This window comes from Hydractinia symbiolongicarpus, chromosome 2 (genome assembly GCF_029227915.1).
Source record: "Hydractinia symbiolongicarpus strain clone_291-10 chromosome 2, HSymV2.1, whole genome shotgun sequence".
Taxonomy (NCBI): Eukaryota; Metazoa; Cnidaria; class Hydrozoa; order Anthoathecata; family Hydractiniidae; genus Hydractinia; species Hydractinia symbiolongicarpus.
This window is the reverse complement of record NC_079876.1, coordinates 38,798,115-38,815,580: the sequence shown is the minus strand read 5'-3', so window position 1 is coordinate 38,815,580 and position 17,466 is coordinate 38,798,115.

Sequence of the window (17,466 nt, the reverse complement as noted above, 5' to 3'; positions counted from 1 at the left end):
AGTACCCAGGGAGTAAATTCATTGCCCAAACGATTTTTTAAATTATTTTTTCACCACAAAAGCCCATGAGACTTGTAGTTTTTAAAAATGTTTTCATTTTTGATGAGATGCTTAATAAAAGAAGTTTAATCGCCGGCAAGCGAAAACCCGTGATTTCCCGTAAATCCCGGGCTTGGCCCGTATAGTCAAAAGTATACAAAGATAGTACCCAGTGAGTAAACTCATTTCCCGAACGAATTTTTAAATTATTTTTTCACCACTAAAACGCATGAGACTTGTAGTTTTCAAAAATGTTCTCATTTTTGATGACACGCTGATAAAAGAGGTTTAATCGCCGGCAAATGAAAACTTGCGAATTCCTGTAAATCCCGGACTCGGCCCGTCTAGTCAAAAGTATACAAAGAGAGTACCCAGGGTGTAAACTCATTTCCCGAACGATTTTTTAAATTATTTTTTCACCACTAAAGCCCATGAGACTTGTAGTTTTTAAAAATGTTTTCATTTTTGATGAGACGCTGAATAAAAGAAGTTTAATCGCCGGCAAACGAAAACCTGCGATTTCCCGTAAATCCCGGACTCGCCCGTATAGTCGAATGTATACAAAGAAAGTACCCAGGAAGTAAGCTCATTTCCCGAACGATTTTTTAAATTTTTTTTTCACCACTAAAACGCATGAGACTTGTAGTTTTCAAAAATGTTTTCATTTTTGATGAGACGCTGAATAAAAGAAGTTTAATGGCCGGCAAACGAAAAGCCGCGATTTCCCGTAAATCCCGGGCTTGGCCCATATATTCAAAAGTATACAAAGAAAGTACCCAGGGAGTAAACTCATTTCCCGAACGATTTTTTAAATTTTTTTTTCACTACTAAAACGCATGAGATTTGTAGTTTTCAAAAATGTTTTCATTTTTGATGAGACGCTGAATAAAAGAAGTTTAATCGCCGGCAAACGAAAACCTACGATTTCCCGTAAATCCCAGACACGGCCCGTATAGTCAAAAGTATACAAAGAAAGTACCCTGTGAGTAAACTCATTTCCAAAACGATTTTTAAATTATCTTTTCACCACTAAAACGCTTGAGACTTGTAGTTTTCAAAAATGTTTTTATTTTTGATGAGACGCCCAAATAAAAGAAGTTTAATCGCCGGAAAACGAAAACCCGCCATTTCCCGTAAACCCCGGACTCGGCCCGCATAGTCAAAAGTATACAAAAAAAGTACCCAGGGAGTAAACTCATTTCCCGAACGATTTTTTAAATTATTTTTTCACCAATAAAACGCATGAGACTTGTAGTTTTTAAAAATGTTTTCATTTTTGATGAGACGCTGAATAAAAGAAGTTTAATCGCCGGCAAACGAAAACCTGCGATTTCCCGTAAATCCCGGACTCGGCCCGTATAGTCGAATGTATACAAAGAAAGTACCCAGGAAGTAAGCTCATTTCCCGAACGATTTTTTAAATTATTATTTCACCACTAAAGCCCATGAGACTTGTAGTTTTTAAAAATGTTTTCATTTTTGATGAGACGCTGAATAAAAGAAGTTTAATTGCCGGCAAACGAAAACCCGCGACTTCCCTTAAATCCCGGACTCGGCCCGTATAGTCAAAAGTATACAAAGAAAGTACCCAGGGAGTAAACTCATTTCCCGAACGATTTTTTAAATTAATTTTTACCACTAAAACGCATGAGACTTGTAGTTTTTAAAAATGTTTTCATTTTTGATGAGACGCTGAATAAAAGAAGTTTAATCGCCGGCAAACGAAAACCCGCGACTTTCCGTAAATCCCGGACTCGGCCCGTATAGTCAAAAGTATACAAAGAAAGTACCCAGGGAGTAAACTCATTTCCCGAACGATTTTTTAAATTATTTTTTCACCACTAAAACGCATGAGACTTGTAATTTTCAAAAATGTTTTCATTTTTGATGAGACGCTGAATAAAAGAAATTTAATTGCCGGCAAAGGAACACCCGCGACTTCCCGTAAATCCCGGACTCGGCCCGTATAGTCAAAAGTATACAAAGAAAGTACCCAGGGAGTAACCTCATTTCCCGAACGATTTTTTAAATTAATTTTTACCACTTAAACGCATGAGACTTGTAGTTTTCAGAAATGTTTTCATTTTTGATGAGACGCTTAATGAAAGAAGTTTAATCGCCGGCAAACGAAAACCCGCCATTTCCCGTAAATCCCGGGCTTAGCCCGTATAGTCAAAAGTATACAAAGATAGTACCCAGGGAGTAAACTCATTTCCCGAACGATTTTTTAATTTATTTTTTCACCACTAAAACGCATGAGACTTGTAGTTTACAAAAATGTTTTCATTTTTGATGAGACGCTGAATAAAAGAAGTTTAATCGCAGGCAAACGAAAACCCGCGACTTTCCGTAAATCCCGGACTCGGCCCATATAGTCAAAAGTATACAAAGAAAGTACCCAGGGAGTAAACTCATTTCCCGAACGATTTTTTAAATTATTTTTTCACCACTAAAACGCATGAGACTTGTAATTTTCAAAAATGTTTTCATTTTTGATGAGACGCTGAATAAAAGAAGTTTAATCGCCGGCAAACGAAAACCTGCGATTTCCCGTAAATCCCGGACTCGGCCCGTATAGTCAAAAGTATACAAAGAAAGTACCCGGGGTGTAAACTCATTTCCCGAACGATTTTTTAAATTATTATTTCACCACTAAACCCCATGAGACTTGTAGTTTTTAAAAATGTTTTCATTTTTGATGAGACGCTGAATAAAAGAAATTTAATTGCCGGCAAAGGAACACCCGCGACTTTCCGTAAATCCCGGACTCGGCCCGTATAGTCAAAAGTATACAAAGAAAGTACCCAGGGAGTAAACTCATTTCCCGAACGATTTTTTAAATTAATTTTTACCACTAAAACGCATGAGACTTGTAGTTTTTAGAAATGTTTTCATTTTTGATGAGACGCTTAATGAAAGAAGTTTAATCGCCGGCAAACGAAAACCCGCGATTTCCCATAAATCCCGGGCTTGGCCCGTATAGTCAAAAGTATACAAAGATAGTACCCAGGGAGTAAACTCATTTCCCGAACGATTTTTTAATTTATTTTTTCACCACTAAAACGCATGAGACTTGTAGTTTTTAAAACTTTTTCATTTTTGATGAGACGCTGAATAAAAGAAGTTTAATCGCCGGCAAACGAAAACCCGCGATTTCCCGTAAATCCCGGACTCGGCCCGTATAGTCAAAAGCATACAAAGAAAGTACCCAGGGTGTAAACTCATTTCCCGAACGATTTTTTAATTTATTTTTTCATCACTAAAACGCATGAGACTTGTAGTTTTCAAAAATGTTTTCATTTTTGATGAGACGCTGAATAAAAGAAGTTTAATCGCCGGCAAACGAAAACCCGCGACTTTCCGTAAATCCCGGACTCGGCCCGTATAGTCAAAAGTATACAAAGAAAGTACCCAGGGAGTAAACTCATTTCCCGAACGATTTTTTAATTTATTTTTTCATCACTAAAACGCATGAGACTTGTAGTTTTCAAAAATGTTTTCATTTTTGATGAGACGCTGAATAAAAGAAGTTTAATCGCCGGCAAACGAAAACCCGCGACTTTCCGTAAATCCCGGACTCGGCCCGTATAGTCAAAAGTATACAAAGAAAGTACCCAGGGAGTAAACTCATTTCCCGAACGATTTTTTAAATTATTTTTTCACCACTAAAACGCATGAGACTTGTAAATTTCAAAAATGCTTTCATTTTTGATGAGACGCTGAATAAAAGAAGTTTAATCGCCGGCAAACAAAAACCTGCGATTTCCCGTAAATCCCGGACTCGGCCCGTATAGTCAAAAGTATACAAAGAAAGTACCCGGGGTGTAAACTCACTTCCCGAACGATTTTTTAATTTATTTTTTCACCACTAAAACGCATGAGACTTGTAGTTTTTAAAAATTTTTCATTTTTGATGAGACGCTGAATAAAAGAAGTTTAATCGCCGGCAAACGAAAACCCGCGATTTCCCGTAAATCCCGGACTCGGCCCGTATAGTCAAAAGTATACAAAGAAAGTACCCAGGGAGTAAACTCATTTCCCGAACGATTTTTTAAATTATTTTTTCACCACTAAAACGCATGAGACTTGTAATTTTCAAAAATGTTTTCATTTTTGATGAGACGCTGAATAAAAGAAGTTTAATCGCCGGCAAACGAAAACCTGCGATTTCCCGTAAATCCCGGACTCGGCCCGTATAGTCAAAAGTATACAAAGAAAGTACCCGGGGTGTAAACTCATTTCCCAAACGATTTTTTAAATTATTATTTCACCACTAAACCCCATGAGACTTGTAGTTTTTAAAAATGTTTTCATTTTTGATGAGACGCTGAATAAAAGAAATTTAATTGCCGGCAAAGGAACACCCGCGACTTTCCGTAAATCCCGGACTCGGCCCGTATAGTCAAAAGTATACAAAGAAAGTACCCAGGGAGTAAACTCATTTCCCGAACGATTTTTTAAATTAATTTTTACCACTAAAACGCATGAGACTTGTAGTTTTCAGAAATGTTTTCATTTTTGATGAGACGCTTAATGAAAGAAGTTTAATCGCCGGCAAACGAAAACCCGCGATTTCCCGTAAATCCCGGGCTTGGCCCGTATAGTCAAAAGTATACAAAGATAGTACCCAGGGAGTAAACTCATTTCCCGAACGATTTTTTAATTTATTTTTTCACCACTAAAACGCATGAGACTTGTAGTTTTTAAAACTTTTTCATTTTTGATGAGACGCTGAATAAAAGAAGTTTAATCGCCGGCAAACGAAAACCCGCGATTTCCCGTAAATCCCGGACTCGGCCCGTATAGTCAAAAGCATACAAAGAAAGTACCCAGGGTGTAAACTCATTTCCCGAACGATTTTTTAATTTATTTTTTCATCACTAAAACGCATGAGACTTGTAGTTTTCAAAAATGTTTTCATTTTTGATGAGACGCTGAATAAAAGAAGTTTAATCGCCGGCAAACGAAAACCCGCGACTTTCCGTAAATCCCGGACTCGGCCCGTATAGTCAAAAGTATACAAAGAAAGTACCCAGGGAGTAAACTCATTTCCCGAACGATTTTTTAATTTATTTTTTCATCACTAAAACGCATGAGACTTGTAGTTTTCAAAAATGTTTTCATTTTTGATGAGACGCTGAATAAAAGAAGTTTAATCGCCGGCAAACGAAAACCCGCGACTTTCCGTAAATCCCGGACTCGGCCCGTATAGTCAAAAGTATACAAAGAAAGTACCCAGGGAGTAAACTCATTTCCCGAACGATTTTTTAAATTATTTTTTCACCACTAAAACGCATGAGACTTGTAAATTTCAAAAATGCTTTCATTTTTGATGAGACGCTGAATAAAAGAAGTTTAATCGCCGGCAAACAAAAACCTGCGATTTCCCGTAAATCCCGGACTCGGCCCGTATAGTCAAAAGTATACAAAGAAAGTACCCGGGGTGTAAACTCACTTCCCGAACGATTTTTTAATTTATTTTTTCACCACTAAAACGCATGAGACTTGTAGTTTTTAAAAATTTTTCATTTTTGATGAGACGCTGAATAAAAGAAGTTTAATCGCCGGCAAACGAAAACCCGCGATTTCCCGTAAATCCCGGACTCGGCCCGTATAGTCAAAAGTATACAAAGAAAGTACCCAGGGAGTAAACTCATTTCCCGAACGATTTTTTAAATTATTTTTTCACCACTAAAACGCATGAGACTTGTAATTTTCAAAAATGTTTTCATTTTTGATGAGACGCTGAATAAAAGAAGTTTAATCGCCGGCAAACGAAAACCTGCGATTTCCCGTAAATCCCGGACTCGGCCCGTATAGTCAAAAGTATACAAAGAAAGTACCCGGGGTGTAAACTCATTTCCCAAACGATTTTTTAAATTATTATTTCACCACTAAACCCCATGAGACTTGTAGTTTTTAAAAATGTTTTCATTTTTGATGAGACGCTGAATAAAAGAAATTTAATTGCCGGCAAAGGAACACCCGCGACTTTCCGTAAATCCCGGACTCGGCCCGTATAGTCAAAAGTATACAAAGAAAGTACCCAGGGAGTAAACTCATTTCCCGAACGATTTTTTAAATTAATTTTTACCACTAAAACGCATGAGACTTGTAGTTTTCAGAAATGTTTTCATTTTTGATGAGACGCTTAATGAAAGAAGTTTAATCGCCGGCAAACGAAAACCCGCGATTTCCCGTAAATCCCGGGCTTGGCCCGTATAGTCAAAAGTATACAAAGATAGTACCCAGGGAGTAAACTCATTTCCCGAACGATTTTTTAATTTATTTTTTCACCACTAAAACGCATGAGACTTGTAGTTTTTAAAACTTTTTCATTTTTGATGAGACGCTGAATAAAAGAAGTTTAATCGCCGGCAAACGAAAACCCGCGATTTCCCGTAAATCCCGGACTAGGCCCGTATAGTCAAAAGCATACAAAGAAAGTACCCAGGGTGTAAACTCATTTCCCGAACGATTTTTTAATTTATTTTTTCATCACTAAAACGCATGAGACTTGTAGTTTTCAAAAATGTTTTCATTTTTGATGAGACGCTGAATAAAAGAAGTTTAATCGCCGGCAAACGAAAACCCGCGACTTTCCGTAAATCCCGGACTCGGCCCGTATAGTCAAAAGTATACAAAGAAAGTACCCAGGGAGTAAACTCATTTCCCGAACGATTTTTTAAATTATTTTTTCACCACTAAAACGCATGAGACTTGTAAATTTCAAAAATGTTTTCATTTTTGATGAGGCGCTGAATAAAAGAAGTTTAATCGCCGGCAAACAAAAACCTGCGATTTCCCGTAAATCCCGGACTCGGCCCGTATAGTCAAAAGTATACAAAGAAAGTACCCGGGGTGTAAACTCATTTCCCGAACGATTTTTTAAATTATTATTTCACCACTAAACCCCATGAGACTTGTAGTTTTTCAAAATGTTTTCAATTTTGATGAGACGCTGAATAAAAGAAATTTAATTGCCGGCAAAAGAAAACCCGCGACTTCCCGTAAATCCCGGACTCGGCCCGTATAGTCAAAAGTATACAAAGAAAGTACCCAGGGAGTAAACTCATTTCCCGAACGATTTTTTAAATTAATTTTTACCACTAAAACGCATGAGACTTGTAGTTTTCAGAAATGTTTTCATTTTTGATGAGACGCTTAATGAAAGAAGTTTAATCGCCGGCAAACGAAAACCCGCGATTTCCCGTAAATCCCGGGCTTGGCCCGTATAGTCAAATGTATACAAAGATAGTACCCAGGGAGTAAACTCACTTCCCGAACGATTTTTTAATTTATTTTTTCACCACTAAAACGCATGAGACTTGTAGTTTTTAAAAATTTTTCATTTTTGATGAGACGCTGAATAAAAGAAGTTTAATCGCCGGCAAACGAAAACCCGCGATTTCCCGTAAATCCCAGACTCGGCCCGTATAGTCAAAAGTATACAAAGAAAGTACCCAGGGAGTAAACTCATTTCCCGAACGATTCTTTAAATTATTTTTTCACCACTAAAACGCATGAGACTTGTAATTTTCAAAAATGTTTTCATTTTTGATGAGAGGCTGAATAAAAGAAGTTTAATCGCCGGCAAACGAAAACCTGCGATTTCCCGTAAATCCCGGACTCGGCCCGTATAGTCAAAAGTATACAAAGAAAGTACCCAGGGTGTAAACTCATTTCCTGAACGATTTTTTAAAATATTATTTCACCACTAAAGCCCATGAGACTTGTAGTATTTAAAAATATTTTCATTTTTGATGAGACGCTGAATAAAAGAAGTTTAATCGCCTGCAAACGAAAACCCGCGACTTCCCGTAAATCCCGGACTCGGCCCGTATAGTCAAAAGTATACAAAGAAAGTACCCAGGGAGTAAACTCATTTCTCGAACGAATTTTTAAATTATTTTTTCACCACTAAAACGCATGAGACTTGTAATTTTCAAAAATGTTTTCATTTTTGATGAGACGCTGAATAAAAGAAGTTTAATTGCCGGCAAAGATAAACCCGCAACTTCCCGTAAATCCCGGACTCGGACCGTATAGTCGAATGTATACAAAGAAAGTACCCTGTGAGTAAACTCATTTCCAGAACGATTTTTTAAATTAATTTTTACCACTAAAACGCATGAGACTTGTAGTTTTCAGAAATGTTTTCATTTTTGATGAGACGCTTAATGAAAGAAGTTTAATCGCCGGCAAACGAAAACCCGCGATTTCCCGTAAATCCCGGGCTTGGCCCGTATAGTCAAATGTATACAAAGATAGTACCCAGGGAGTAAACTCACTTCCAGAACGATTTTTTAATTTATTTTTTCACCACTAAAACGCATGAGACTTGTAGTTTTTAAAAATTTTTCATTTTTGATGAGACGCTGAATAAAAGAAGTTTAATCGCCGGCAAACGAAAACCCGCGATTTCCCGTAAATCCCAGACTCGGCCCGTATAGTCAAAAGTATACAAAGAAAGTACCCAGGGAGTAAACTCATTTCCCGAACGATTCTTTAAATTATTTTTTCACCACTAAAACGCATGAGACTTGTAATTTTCAAAAATGTTTTCATTTTTGATGAGAGGCTGAATAAAAGAAGTTTAATCGCCGGCAAACGAAAACCTGCGATTTCCCGTAAATCCCGGACTCGGCCCGTATAGTCAAAAGTATACAAAGAAAGTACCCAGGGTGTAAACTCATTTCCTGAACGATTTTTTAAAATATTATTTCACCACTAAAGCCCATGAGACTTGTAGTATTTAAAAATATTTTCATTTTTGATGAGACGCTGAATAAAAGAAGTTTAATCGCCGGCAAACGAAAACCCGCGACTTCCCGTAAATCCCGGACTCGGCCCGTATAGTCAAAAGTATACAAAGAAAGTACCCAGGGAGTAAACTCATTTCTCGAACGAATTTTTAAATTATTTTTTCACCACTAAAACGCATGAGACTTGTAATTTTCAAAAATGTTTTCATTTTTGATGAGACGCTGAATAAAAGAAGTTTAATTGCCGGCAAAGATAAACCCGCAACTTCCCGTAAATCCCGGACTCGGACCGTATAGTCAAAAGTATACAAAGAAAGTACCCAGGGAGTAAACTCATTTCCCGAACGATTTTTTAATTTTTTTTTTCACCACTAAAACGCATGAGACTTGTAGTTTTCAAAAATGTTTTCATTTTTGATGAGACGCTTAATGAAAGAGGTTTAATCGCCGGCAAACGAAAACCCGCAATTTCCCGTAAATCCCGGGCTTGGCCCGTATAGTCGAATGTATACAAAGAAAGTACCCTGTGAGTAAACTCATTTCCAGAACGATTTTTTAAATTATTTTTTCACCACTAAAACGCATAAGACTTGTAGTTTTCAAATATGTTTTCATTTCTGATGAGACGCTGATTAAAAGAAGTTTAATCGCCGGCAAACGAAAACCCGCGATTTCCCGTAAATCCCGGGCTTGGCCCGTATAGTCAAAAGTATACAAAGATAGTACCCAGGGAGTAAACTCATTTCCCGAACAATTTTTTAATTTATTTTTTCACCACTAAAACGCATGAGACTTGTAGTTTTTAAAAATGTTTTCATTTTTGATGAGACGCTGAATAAACGAAGTTTAATCGCCGGCAAACGAAAACCCGCGATTTCCCGTAAATCCCGGACTCGGCCTGTATTGTCAAAAGTATAAAAAGAAAGTACCCAGGGAGTAAACTCATTTCCCGAACGATTTTTTAAATTATTTTTTCACCACTAAAACGCATGAGACTTGTAATTTTCAAAAATGTTTTCATTTTTGATGAGACGCTGAATAAAAGAAGTTTAATCGCCGGCAAACGAAAACCTGCGATTTCCCGTAAATCCCGGACTCGGCCCGTATAGTCAAAAGTATACAAAGAAAGTACCCGGGGTGTAAACTCATTTCCCGAACGATTTTTTAAATTATTTTTCACCACTAAAACGCATAAGACTTGTAGTTTTCAAATATGTTTTCATTTCTGATGAGACGCTGAATAAAAGAAGTTTAATCGCCGGCAAACGAAAACCCGCGATTTCCCGTAAATCCCGGACTCGGCCCGTATAGTCAAAAGTATAAAAAGAAAGTACCCAGGGAGTAAACTCATTTCCCGAACGATTTTTTAAATTATTTTTTTTACCACTAAAACGCATGAGACTTGTAATTTTCAAAAATGTTTTCATTTTTGATGAGACGCTGAATAAAAGAAGTTTAATCGCCGGCAAACGAAAACCTGCGATTTCCCGTAAATCCCGGACTCGGCCCGTATAGTCAAAAGTATACAAAGAAAGTACCCGGGGTGTAAACTCATTTCCCGAACGATTTTTTAAATTATTTTTTCACCACTAAAACGCATAAGACTTGTAGTTTTCAAATTTGTTTTCATTTCTGATGAGACGCTGAATAAAAGAAGTTTAATCGCCGGCAAACCAAAACCTGCGATTTCCCGTAAATCCCGGACTCGGCCCGTATAGTCAAAAGTATACAAAGAAAGTACCCGGGGTGTAAACTCATTTCCCGAACGATTTTTTAAATTATTTTTTCACCACTAAAACGAATAAGACTTGTAGTTTTCAAATATGTTTTCATTTCTGATGAAACGTTGAATAAAAGAAGTTTAATCACCGGAAAACCAAAACCTGCGATTTCCCGTAAATCCCGGACTCGGCCCGTATAGTCAAAAGTATACAAAGAAAGTACCCAGGGAGTAAACTAATTTCCCAAACGAGTTTTTAAATTATTATTTCACCACTAAAGCCCATGAGACTTGTAGTTTTTAAAAATGTTTTCATTTTTGATGAGACGCTGAATAAAAGAAGTTTAATCGCCGGCAAACGAAAACCCGCGATTTCCCGTAAATCCCGGACTCGGCCCGTATAGTCAAAAGTATAAGAAGAAAGTACCCAGGGAGTAAACTCATTTCCCGAACGATTTTTTAATATATTTTTTCACCACTAAAACGCATGAGACTTGTAATTTTCAAAAATGTTTTCATTTTTGATGAGACGCTGAATAAAAGAAGTTTAATCGCCGGCAAACGAAAACCTGCGATTTCCCGTAAATCCCGGATTCGGCCCGTATAGTCAAAAGTATACAAAGAAAGTACCCGGGGTGTAAACTCATTTCCCGAACGATTTTTTAAATTATTTTTCACCACTAAAACGCATAAGACTTGCAGTTTTCAAATATGTTTTCATTTCTGATGAGACGCTGAATAAAAGAAGTTTAATCGCCGGCAAACGAAAACCCGCGATTTCCCGTAAATCCCGGACTCGGCCCGTATAGTCAAAAGTATACAAAGAAAGTACCCAGGGAGTAAACTAATTTCCCAAACGAGTTTTTAAATTATTATTTCACCACTAAATCCCATGAGACTTGTAGTTTTTAAAAATGTTTTCATTTTTGATGAGACGCTGAATAAAAGAAGTTTAATCGCCGGCAAACGAAAACCCGCGATTTCCCGTAAATCCCGGACTCGGCCCGTATAGTCAAAAGTATAAAAAGAAAGTACCCAGGGAGTAAACTCATTTCCCGAACGATTTTTTAAATTATTTTTTCACCACTAAAACGCATGAGACTTGTAATTTTCAAAAATGTTTTCATTTTTGATGAGACGCTGAATAAAAGAAGTTTAATCGCCGGCAAACGAAAACCTGCAATTTCCCGTAAATCCCGGACTCGGCCCGTATAGTCAAAAGTATACAAAGAAAGTACCCGGGGTGTAAACTCATTTCCCGAACGATTTTTTAAATTATTATTTCACCACTAAACCCCATAAGACTTGTAGTTTTTAAAAATGTTTTCATTTTTGATGAGACGCTTAATGAAAGAAGTTTAATCGCCGGCAAACGAAAACCTGCGATTTCCCGTGAACCCCGGACTCGGCCCGTATAGTCAAAAGTATACAAAGAAAGTACCCAGGGTGTAAACTCATTTCCTGAACGATTTTTTAAATTATTATTTCACCACTAAAGCCCATGAGACTTGTAGTATTTAAAAATATTTTCATTTTTGATGAGACGCTGAATAAAAGAAGTTTAATCGCCGGCAAACGAAAACCCGCGACTTCCCGTAAATCCCGGACTCGGCCCGTATAGTCAAAAGTATACAAAGAAAGTACCCAGGGAGTAAATTCATTTCCCGAACGATTTTTTAAATTATTTTTTCACCACTAAAACGCATGAGACTTGTAATTTTCAAAAATGTTTTCATTATTGATGAGACGCTGAATAAAAGAAGTTTAATTGCCGCCAAAGGAAAACCCGCGACTTCCCGTAAATCCTGGACTCGGCCCGTATAGTCAAAAGTATACAAAGAAAGTACCCAGGGAGTAAACTCATTTCCCGAACAATTTTTTAAATTAATTTTTGCCACTAAAACGCATGAGACTTGTAGTTTTCAGAAATGTTTTCATTTTTGATGAGACGCTTAATGAAAGTGGTTTAATCGCCGGCAAACGAAAACCGCGATTTCCTGTAAATCCCGGGCTTGGCCCGTATAGTCGAATGTGTGCATAGAAAGTACCCTGTGAGTAAACTCATTTCCGAAACGAGTTTTTAAATTATCTTTTCACCACTAAAACGCATGAGACTTGCAGTTTTCAAAAATGTTTTCATTTTTGATGAGACGCTTAATAAAAGAGGTTTAATCGCCGGCAAACGGAATCCCGCGATTTCCCGTAAATCCTGGACTTGGCCCGTATAGTTGAATGTATACAAAGAAAGTACCCAGGAAGTAAGCTCATTTCCCGAACGATTTTTTAATTTTTTTTTTCACCACTAAAACGCATGAGACTTGTAGTTTTCAAAAATGTTTTCATTTTTGATGAGACGCTTAATGAAAGTGGTTTAATCGCCGGCAAACGAAAACCGCGATTTTCCGTAAATCCCGGGCTTGGCCCGTATAGTCGAATGTATACAAAGAAAGTACCCTGTGAGTAAACTCATTTCCGAAACGAGTTTTTAAATTATCTTTTCACCACTAAAACGCAAAAGACTTGTAGTTTTCAAATATGTTTTCATTTCTGATGAGACGCTGAATAAAAGAAGTTTAATCGCCGGCAAACGAAAACCCGCGACTTCCCGTAAATCCCGGACTCGGCCCGTATAGTCAAAAGTATACAAAGAAAGTACCCAGGGAGTAAATTCATTTCCCGAACGATTTTTTAAATTATTTTTTCACCACTAAAACGCATGAGACTTGTAATTTTCAAAAATGTTTTCATTATTGATGAGACGCTGAATAAAAGAAGTTTAATTGCCGGCAAAGGAAAACCCGCGACTTCCCGTAAATCCTGGACTCGGCCCGTATAGTCAAAAGTATACAAAGAAAGTACCCAGGGAGTAAACTCATTTCCCGAACAATTTTTTAAATTAATTTTTGCCACTAAAACGCATGAGACTTGTAGTTTTCAGAAATGTTTTCATTTTTGATGAGACGCTTAATGAAAGTGGTTTAATCGCCGGCAAACGAAAACCGCGATTTCCTGTAAATCCCGGGCTTGGCCCGTATAGTCGAATGTATGCATAGAAAGTACCCTGTGAGTAAACTCATTTCCGAAACGAGTTTTTAAATTATCTTTTCACCACTAAAACGCATGAGACTTGCAGTTTTCAAAAATGTTTTCATTTTTGATGAGACGCTTAATAAAAGAGGTTTAATCGCCGGCAAACGGAATCCCGCGATTTCCCGTAAATCCTGGACTTGGCCCGTATAGTTGAATGTATACAAAGAAAGTACCCAGGAAGTAAGCTCATTTCCCGAACGATTTTTTAATTTTTTTTTTCACCACTAAAACGCATGAGACTTGTAGTTTTCAAAAATGTTTTCATTTTTGATGAGACGCTTAATGAAAGTGGTTTAATCGCCGGCAAACGAAAACCGCGATTTTCCGTAAATCCCGGGCTTGGCCCGTATAGTCGAATGTATACAAAGAAAGTACCCTGTGAGTAAACTCATTTCCGAAACGAGTTTTTAAATTATCTTTTCACCACTAAAACGCAAAAGACTTGTAGTTTTCAAATATGTTTTCATTTCTGATGAGACGCTGAATAAAAGAAGTTTAATCGCCGGCAAACCAAAACCTGCGATTTCCCGTAAATCCCGGACTCGGCCCGTATAGTCAAAAGTATACAAAGAAAGTACCCGGGGTGTGAACTCATTTCCCGAACGATTTTTTAAATTATTTTCTCACCACTAAAACGAATAAGACTTGTAGTTTTCAAATATGTTTTCATTTCTGATGAAACGCTGAATAAAAGAAGTTTAATCACCGGAAAACCAAAACCTGCGATTTCCCGTAAATCCCGGACTCGGCCCGTATAGTCAAAAGTATACAAAAAAAGTACCCAGGGAGTAAACTAATTTCCCAAACGAGTTTTTAAATTATTATTTCACCACTAAAGCCCATGAGACTTGTAGTTTTTAAAAATGTTTTCATTTTTGATGAGACGCTGAATAAAAGAAGTTTAATCGCCGGCAAACGAAAACCCGCGATTTCCCGTAAATCCCGGACTCGGCCCGTATAGTCAAAAGTATACAAAGAAAGTACCCAGGGAGTAAACTAATTTCCCAAACGAGTTTTTAAATTATTATTTCACCACTAAATCCCATGAGACTTGTAGTTTTTAAAAATGTTTTCATTTTTGAAGAGACGCTGAATAAAAGAAGTTTAATCGCCGGCAAACGAAAACCTGCGATTTCCCGTAAATCCCGGACTCGGCCCGTATAGTCAAAAGTATACAAAGAAAGTACCCGGGGTGTAAACTCATTTCCCGAACGATTTTTTAAATTATTTTTTCACCACTAAAACGAATAAGACTTGTAGTTTTCAAATATGTTTTCATTTCTGATGAAACGCTGAATAAAAGAAGTTTAATCACCGGAAAACCAAAACCTGCGATTTCCCGTAAATCCCGGACTCGGCCCGTATAGTCAAAAGTATACAAAAAAAGTACCCAGGGAGTAAACTCATTTCCCAAACGAGTTTTTAAATTATTATTTCACCACTAAAGCCCATGAGACTTGTAGTTTTTAAAAATGTTTTCATTTTTGATGAGACGCTGAATTGAAGAAGTTTAATCGCCAGCAAACGAAAACCTGCGATTTCCCGTAAATCCTGGACTTGGCCCGTATAGTCAAAAGTATACAAAGAAAGTACCCAGGGAGTAAACTCATTTCCCAAACAATTTTTTAAATTATTATTTCACCACTAAAGCCCATGAGACTTGTAGTTTTTAAAAATGTTTTCATTTTTGATGAGACGCTGAATAAAAGAAGTTTAATCGCCGGCAAACGAAAACCTGCCATTTCCCGTAAATCCCGGACTCGGCCCGAATAGTCAAAAGTATACAAAGAAAGTACCCACGGTGTAAACTCATTTCTCGAACGATTTTTTAAATTATTTTTTCACCACTAAAACGCATGAGACTTGTAGTTTTCAAAAATGTTTTCATTTTTGATGAGACGCTGAATAAAAGAAGTTTAATCGCCGGCAAACGAAAACCTGCGATTTTCCGTAAATCCCGGACTCGGCCCGTATAGTCCAAAGTATACAAAGAAAGTACCCACGGTGTAAACTCATTTCTCGAACGATTTTTTAAATTATTTTTTCACCACTAAAACGCATGAGACTTGTAGTTTTCAAAAATGTTTTCATTTTTGATGAGACGCTGAATAAAAGAAGTTTAATCGCCGGCAAACGGAATCCCGCGATTTCCCGTAAATCCTGGACTTGGCCCGTATAGTTGAATGTATACAAAGAAAGTACCCAGGAAGTAAGTTCATTTCCCGAACGATTTTTTAAATTATTTTTTCACCACTAAAACGCATGAGACTTGTAGTTTTCAAAAATGTTTTAATTTTTGATGAGACGCTGAATAAAAGAAGTTTAATCGCCGGCAAACGGAATCCCGCGATTTCCGTAAATCCTGGACTTGGCCCGTATAGTTGAATGTATACAAAGAAAGTACCCAGGAAGTAAGCTCATTTCCCGAACGATTTTTTAATTTTTTTTTTCACCACTAAAACGCATGAGACTTGTAGTTTTCAAAAATGTTTTCATTTTTGATGAGACGCTTAATGAAAGAGGTTTAATCGCCGGCAAACGAAAACCCGCGATTTCCCGTAAATCCCGGCTTGGCCCGTATAGTCGAATGTATACAAAGAAAGTACCCAGTAAGTAAACTCATTTCCAGAACGATTTTTTAATTTATTTTTTCACCACTAAAACGCATGAGACTTGTAGTTTTCAAAAATGTTTTCATTTTTGATGAGACGCTGAATAAAAGAAGTTTAATCGCCGGCAAACCAAAACCTGCGATTTCCCGTAAATCCCGGACTCGGCCCGTATAGTCGAAAGTATACAAAGAAAGTACCCAGGGAGTAAACTAATTTCCCAAACCATTTTTTAAATTATTATTTCACCACTAAAGCCCATGAGACTTGTAGTTTTTAAAAATGTTTTCATTTTTGATGAGACGCTGAATAAAAGAAGTTTAATCGCCGGCAAACGAAAACCCGCGATTTCCCGTAAATCCCGGACTCGGCCCGTATAGTCAAAAGTATACAAGGAAAGTACCCAGTGAGTAAACTCATTTCCCGAACGAATTTTTAAATTATTTTTTCACCACTAAAACGCATGAGACTTGTAGTTTTCAAAAATGTTTTCATTTTTGATGAGACGCTTAATAAAAGAGGTTTAATCGCCGGCAAACGGAATCCCGCGATTTCCCGTAAATCCCGGACTTGGCCGGTATAGTCAAAAGTATACAAAGAAAGTACCCAGGGAGTAAACTCATTTCCCGAACGATTTTTTAATTTTTTTTTTCACCACTAAAACGCATGAGACTTGTAGTTTTCAAAAATGTTTTCATTTTTGATGAGACGCTTAATGAAAGAGGTTTAATCGCCGGCAAACGAAAACCCGCGATTTCCCGTAAATCCCGGGCTTGGCCCGTATAGTCGAATGTATACAAAGAAAGTACCCAGTAAGTAAACTCATTTCCAGAACGATTTTTTAATTTATTTTTTCACCACTAAAACGCATGAGACTTGTAGTTTTCAAAAATGTTTTCATTTTTGATGAGACGCTGAATAAAAGAAGTTTAATCGCCGGCAAACCAAAACCTGCGATTTCCCGTAAATCCCGGACTCGGCCCGTATAGTCGAAAGTATACAAAGAAAGTACCCAGGGAGTAAACTAATTTCCCAAACCATTTTTTAAATTATTATTTCACCACTAAAGCCCATGAGACTTGTAGTTTTTAAAAATGTTTTCATTTTTGATGAGACGCTGAATAAAAGAAGTTTAATCGCCGGCAAACGAAAACCCGAGATTTCCCGTAAATCCCGGACTCGGCCCGTATAGTCAAAAGTATACAAGGAAAGTACCCAGTGAGTAAACTCATTTCCCGAACGA